Raw genomic sequence first — 7,632 nt, forward strand, 5'->3', positions numbered from 1 at the left:
CACTTGGATATAATTTTGGGAATGGATTGGTTAGAGGAGAATCATGCGAAGATACAATGCAAGGAGAGACGGATATCTTTTCAGCCACCTGGCCAAGAACCTACTTCCTTCATTGGCATTGAGGGAAAATGGAAGAAGACGCCGATCATCTCGGTACTGCAAGCAAGAAAGCTCTTACGAAGAAAGGATACAACCGCGTACGTTGTATATCTGAACCAGAGAGACGAGTTCAAGGCAAACGTTGATGACGTGCCGGTCGTGCGAGAGTTTAAAGACGTTTTTCCTGAGACTTTACCAGGATTACCCCCAGACCGAAAACTCGAGTTTACGATCGATTTAGAGCCTGGTGCAGCACCGACGTCGAGAGCACCCTACAGAATGGCTCCTGCTGAGTTGCAAGAGTTGAAACTGCAACTTCAAGAACTTTTAGATATGGGCTTCATTCGACCTAGTGTTTCCCCGTGGGGAGCACCAGTTCTTTTCGTTAAAAAGAAGGATGGAAGTTTGAGGTTGTGTATCGATTATCGAGAGCTGAACAAAGTGACGTTGAAGAATAAGTATCCGTTACCTCGAATCGATGATCTGTTCGATCAACTACAGGGAGCGACCACTTTTTCAAAGATTGACTTGAGAACGGGATACCATCAGTTGAAAATACGATCGGAAGATGTTCCGAAGACGGCATTTCGTACAAGATACGGACACTATGAGTTTATAGTTATGCCTTTCGGTTTGACGAATGCTCCGGCAGTATTCATGGATCTCATGAATCGCGTTTTTCACGAATACTTAGACAAGTTTGTGTTAGTCTTCATAGACGATATCCTGATTTACTCGAAGAGTAAACGAGAACACGAAGAGCATTTGAGGATCGTGTTGGAAAGTTTACGAGCGGAAAAGCTGTATGCGAAGTTTAGCAAATGCGAGTTTTGGCTTAAAGAAATTAATTTTCTTGGTCATATCGTTTCCGCGAGAGGAATTGAGGTAGACCCAGCGAAAGTTCAAGCGGTACAGGAATGGAGATCGCCAACCACACCGCACGAGATTCGCAGTTTTCTGGGATTAGCAGGATATTACCGACGTTTTATAGAGGGCTTTTCAAAAATCGCTAAGCCATTAACGCACCTGCTAAAGAAAGAAGTCAAATTCGTCTGGACGGACGAATGCGAGCGAAATTTTCAAGAGCTGAAGAAGAGGCTCACTATTGCCCCAGTTTTAGTTGTTCCGAAAGCAGACAAAGAATATGCAGTGTACACTGATGCATCGAAGCATGGTCTAGGTTGTGTACTGATGCAAGAAGGAAAAGTTATAGCATATGCTTCACGACAACTGCGACCGCACGAGGTGAATTATCCGACGCATGATTTAGAATTAGCAGCCGTAGTGCATGCTTTGAAGATCTGGAGACACCATCTCTATGGATCACGGTGTGAGATATACACTGATCATAAAAGTCTCAAATATTTCTTTGAGCAAAAAGATCTGAACATGCGACAACGAAGATGGCTAGAGTTGGTGAAGGACTATGATTGCGGGATAAATTATCATCCCGGAAAAGCTAACGTTGTAGCTGACGCTTTGAGCAGAAAGAATCGGGGAGAGTTAGGATTTCTCCTTACTCGAGAAGAGAACCTGATCAAGGAATTCGAGAGAATGAATTTGGAGGTAGTAATACCACCACTGTAACACCCCGTACCTTTCCTTATGTTAGAAGATAGTGTTTTAACACTACTAAGAGTACTGAGATGTCGAGAGGCGAGATTATAGAGTTATAAGTGGACAAACCTATGATGGAGTTAGAGTGATGAGATTTGAGAAACAAGTCGAGCTATAGATGTTGACTGATTTGAGTTGAGAATTTATTTTATTTCCGACTATCGGGAATAGAATTTCCAGAGACCGAGTTATAAGAGATTGATTGTCCTATTAAGAAAATAGGAATAATGAGTTTAACATAGAGTCGAGGAAGAGAGGAAGTTATCGATGGATGGTAAAATGAATAAGATTGAGAACGATGTTAGAGATGAGATGAAAGACGAGAGATAGAGTTGTAGTAGTGATCGAAAATCACTATAAAGAGGATTAAGCTAGGATGATGATTTGAGTAATGACGAGTGATGGTCCGTTTTAACGTGACAATTTTATGAGTCAATTGTTTGATGTTATATGATTTATATGTTATGTGCGCACTTATATTATTTGAGTCAGTATGATTTTCGAAACCATGACTTATGATTTTTATTGCCGTCGCACATTCCTACACACTCAAACAATATTTTAATCCTTTTTCCCACATGTGGATAATTGGCGGATGAGACTTGCTGCTAAGGGGGAGACAATTCACTATTTGAGCATTTAATGCTACTTATCCGATGGAATAAGAATCTTGCTAAAACCGAAGAGCCTCTCTCTCTTTCAGTCATTTCTCATCATTTTTGGCTCTTCACCTTCTTCTCTCTCTCCCTTACGCCATTTCTTCTCTCCTCCATGGGAGACTAAGTTCGAAGCTTCACCAATCACAACTGAGACAGAATACTCCGATAAATCTAGCCTTAAACACTTTCCATGCTTGTTTCAAGAAGATTTGTTGAGTCCTAACCGGAAGAATCGGGAAAAGACGCCTTTTCCTTGAAACTCTTTGAGTAAGTGTTCTGCTTTTTGGAGTCTAGACTTGTTGTGAGAAGTATGTGGTGATTTATGTGAGTATTAAGATGTTTGAAGCATGAGAAACTTCCCCTGCTCCTTTTTCTTCGTTTTCGAAAAACTTGGGTTCGTCCCCTCTGAAAAATGTTTCTTTCTTAAAACCGAGATGGAATGGGTATTATGTGGATTTCTGTGTGTTATGTGATGTTTTGAAGTGATTAACGTGTATTTTGCAAAACCGAGTCTTGAGCATGAGTTTTTACAAAATTGAGTCTGGAGGAAGAGTTTTTACAAAACGAGTTGATGAATGATTTTGGGGGAAAATTGTAAGTTTATGCCTTGAATGATGTTCTGATGTTAAGCATGAACGTATGAAGTGATTTACGTGATTTTGATGATTTTAGAGTTGAAGAGTTCGTGAGTGAATTATGTTGATGCATGATAAGTTTTGATATTTGAGAGTGTCTGATGATTTTTGTGAGGGGAAAAGTTGATGAGTTTTTGAAGTTGCTCTTGACTGCGTCGTTCTGTCTTGAGTCTTGTTTTTTTTCTTCAGCCGAGAAGTCATTTCCTCTGCTCTGGCTTTTTGGAATCCTCTGATGTTTGATTTCTCGAAACCGAGAAATCGTTTCCCCGCTGGCATACCAGAGAAGTCATTTTCCCCGCTGGCATGCCAGAGAAGTCATTTTCCCCGCTGGCATACCAGAGAAGTCATTTTCCCCGCTGGCATGCCAGAGAAGTCATTTTCCCCGCTGGTAATCAGAGAAGTCTTTTTCCTCGCTGAAAAGGTCAGCGAGTTCTTTTCCTCGCTGTAACGACAGAGGGTTCGTGATCCCTCTGAGCGTGATTCCTCTGACGATCGATTCCTCTGACGATCGATTCCTCTGACGATTGAGTCCTCTGACTTCTGAGTCCTCTGACTTTCGAGTCCTCTGACTTTCGAGTCCTCTGACTTTTGAGTCCTCTGGCGACAGAGAGTTCGCCATTCCTCTGGCATTCCTTCACTGCTCTGCCAGAGAGTTCATGATTTCGATGCCGGGCAAGTTGATTCCTCTGCCCTGGCGAGTATTTCTTCTCTGCTCTGCCGAGCTTCTCCGCTCCGCTCTGCTGAGTCTTTCCACCTTGACCACTGAGCACTTCTCTGCTCTGGTCTCCGAGTCAGATTGATGTTTGCTTGTTTGTGAGATGTTTATATGTGAAGTTGTATGCTTATGTGATCATGTGTGCCTATGTGTTTGTTTGCTGAGTATGGTCCGAGTTGAGAGTTAAATCGAGATTAAGACGTGAGAATCCTTAGAAGTTGAGAATACCTAGGGATTTAGTTTTACTGGGTAATTAGGCGTTGAGTGAGAAGTCATTGTTTGAGACGAGTTGGATTTTGGTATGAGTTCTAACTGAGATTTGTTTTATCACATGAACCTTCATGATGATATTAAAGACTTATGAAGACCCGAGCGAGACGAAGAAGTAAGTCACCTGTTCCTATCCGAGCTTAAGCGAAGGACTCCAGGTGGGCAATATTTTGAGTATACGTTTATCATACGAGCTTACTAAAATGATTAATGATGTTTACGAGTTTATCAAACCTTGAGTTAAATGATGTTTAAGAACTGTTTGACTTGCCAAATTTTAATGTTGAGCTTGTATGTTACCCTCTACTGATGAGACGAATTCGGATCCTGCCGCAAGCGGGGTTGTGTACACAGAGGTGACTGTGAGCCGTCTTCGGGTCGGCCAGTCACGGTACTTGAGAGGGAGGCCTACTTCTCAGTACCGATAAAATGATAAGTTGTAGATGTGGTACATGCATGATGAATACTTTGATAGCGCTATCGTTTATTTATGATGTTATGATTATGAAAACTGCATGCACGGATTCATTTATGCTAACTTATTTCCGTGTATTGCTGATGTTATGGCAAGTTTCAAACATATAGCTCTAAGAGCACCTTTGATGTTTTTCTTCGGCGTTTGCCCGCTGAGTATTATTACTCACGCCCTGCATATATTTCTGAATGTGCAGGCTAAGCTCCGGAGCGAGATTGGACTGGTGCTGGTGGGGACTGTTTCGTTGATGAAGTTTCCTTGCTGTTTTCCTTGATGTTAGAGTCTTAAGGACGATGTACCTTGATTTCCTTTTTATGATGATGAAACCTTAGTGAGATGATACACTAATCCTTTCAATCAAGCAATATACTCGCAATTATATGTCTTCATACATATAATTGATACGCCTTTTGCTGCGGCACTCTTGATATTATAATTCCTTATGGAAAATAAGATGTACCTACTTTGTTTTTCTTCTTGAAATTCCTGATAGTCAAGAAGTTATATCGTCGTTGATTTTTATACCCTTGAGTCGATTTATAATGTCTTGCCTTAGCATGTTTTGATGTAAGCTTCCGCGCCGATGTTCAGTTCAGTTGTGATGCCCTTTATTCATGTATTTTAGTCGTATCGATACTCGTACCCCACTATTACTAGTGTTTGGGAATCGGGCTGCGACAGAGTGGTATCAGAGCAGGTCGTCTGCTCTGAGTTAGTTGCTTGATTGAGTACTAGTCTAATTTGAGTTCTTTGACTAGTTTGAGTGAGAGTTCCTTTTGAAACGAAACCCCAGCACCCCATCTCCTCCGGCTTAATGAGGTAAGAAGTTGATGTTGTTACTTTTGCTTTTCTGATGAAAGATGAGTTTGATGCACTAATGAGTTATGTGTTGTTTTGATGACGGAATTGTTGAGATGATGAATTCTGATGTGAGAAAGTTGATGTGGAAGATGAGGAGAGATGTTGAAGCTAGTATAGCCGATACTCCGCCGTACCAAATGAAGATGAGATGCCGAGTTATATTGAGATAGCAATGCAGCGATGGTTCGAGGAGTACATCCCGGACGAGGATGACACGAATGTCAAGGATGAGCCGATCGATGATAGTATGTATCGGATCGTAGAAGAGTACGAGGGAAAAGAGACGGAGCCGAGTGAGGATGCACCGACTGATGATGTTGGGAGTAGGATAATAGATGATGGCGATAACGAAGACGAGATGGGAGATTGATAGATGACGACCGAGACCAGCTAGAGAGGTATAGATATATCTATAGTGATGTATAGCTAATGAACATAGCTAGAAGCATAGTAAAGAACCTATATGACGCTTAGTCCCTATGATGATCGCATAGCGAGAGTATCATTATAGTATAGGGCGTTTTGAACAAGGAACCTTCGTACTTGAGTAAGACCTCAAAGGAGAGGCAAGTTTCCCTATTACATAGAGATGACGTTGATGACTAGAGAGCTTGATGTCATATTAGAATTTTGAGATTGATGATTAGATGCAGGATGTTAGATGAACGATAAAGATGACGAGAGCCATGAGAATTCTATATGAAAGATATAGAACCGAGTTGAGACGTATATTTGAGTAGAGAAATAGAACTTGTATTTTTGAGATCACTTATGAGATATAGAAGCGAAGTGAGAAAAAGAGAATTAGTAATTTTGCCTTAACGAACGACTAGTTTCGAAGTCGATAGTATATAATTCTTTTCCTTTTATAGTATACCTCCGAGAAGAAGAAGGAACGGAAGGAACATAAATCGAGAAGAAGATGAAGAAGAGAAGCAGAGAGAGAAATAGTTGAGATAATGCGATAAGAGTTAAATTTTTTTCATCGCGAGTTAAGAAACACGACCCTACTAGGGCGAACGTATTATGGAGATCTTATAGGATGCGTTGATACTTTTGACCAATTGTACTTCGTGATAGAGGTACTTTCACCGGGACCGCGTTTATTATCGCTAGAGTAATTACGAGAGTAGACTTATTGAGTCCCTATCCCGCTTGGTCGCTTTGAGATTTTTCTGCATCCATTTGAACTCCTACATGAGATGAACTATTTGCTATTGAGCAGATCCACTGTGTTCGAGCCTGAACCGTTTGTGTTGGAAATCTTTATCCCTTGTTTTTAACAGTGGACAATTTATTCATTTTTCCACTTAGTGGATTGATTCTACTTCCAGTATTGGATTACCCCCATCATATCATATCTCAGTTTTTATCTGAGTTTCTGTTCTAGCCTTTGATCTTCCTTTGATTATAACTTCTTCATTATCCTTGAGATAGCACTGGCTATTATGGAATTATTCCACTAATTGAGCTCGTCTTGTTCAAGATCAGACATTTCTATTCATTACATCCTAGTCCCTGCCACATCCCACAAGAGTTAGGAGTGTTTAGGTAGCTAGGATGGCGCAATAAGAAGAGTGTTTGGAAGAAAACACGAGTTATGGAAGAAGTCGTGGAATTTTATTTACGGGACGAGCAACTGTTAGATTATGGATTTGTCTTATGTTAGCCAAATGAAGAAAGCTAACCTTTTCAAGGATGAGAAGAAGTGATGCTAAGCCAGAATAGGCAATAGCAGATTTAAGGAGATCGAGATGACGGATTAGAACAGATGACATTTTTCACGATAGCAGACTAAGATGACGACTAGTACGGAAGTAGAAATGGCATAGTGTTACGGGATGCTTTATTTCCGTTATGCCCTGCATTAATTATGAGTTCTCGAAAGAGAAATTTTTCTTAGAGGTCTATACGACGATGACCAGAGAATCTTTATGCTTGAGTAGAGTTTTGAGCTGATGATTACGATGATAGACATGAAATGTGTCTCTGATGTTGAGTTACGAGAATTGAGGAAATAGTATGATGTTGAGTAAGAGTTTTATGACTCATGAGTTATGAGAATTAGTTCTAAGGTTGATGTATGTCCCCTTAGGCTTTGCCGAGAAAGAGAAACCGATTGAAGAAAGAAATAGAGTTGATGATATGAGATAAGGCAATAAAATCGTAGCTGAATACGAACGTCAGTTTCGCGATTTGGATCGGTATGCCATATATCGAGAAGAGATGAATTAGAAGATGTTAGAATTGTTTCGAGCAGGCTTGAGATAAGAAGTACGAGACGACTAAACAAGTCAGAGC

This window comes from Salvia miltiorrhiza, chromosome 6 (genome assembly GCF_028751815.1).
Source record: "Salvia miltiorrhiza cultivar Shanhuang (shh) chromosome 6, IMPLAD_Smil_shh, whole genome shotgun sequence".
Taxonomy (NCBI): Eukaryota; Viridiplantae; Streptophyta; class Magnoliopsida; order Lamiales; family Lamiaceae; genus Salvia; species Salvia miltiorrhiza.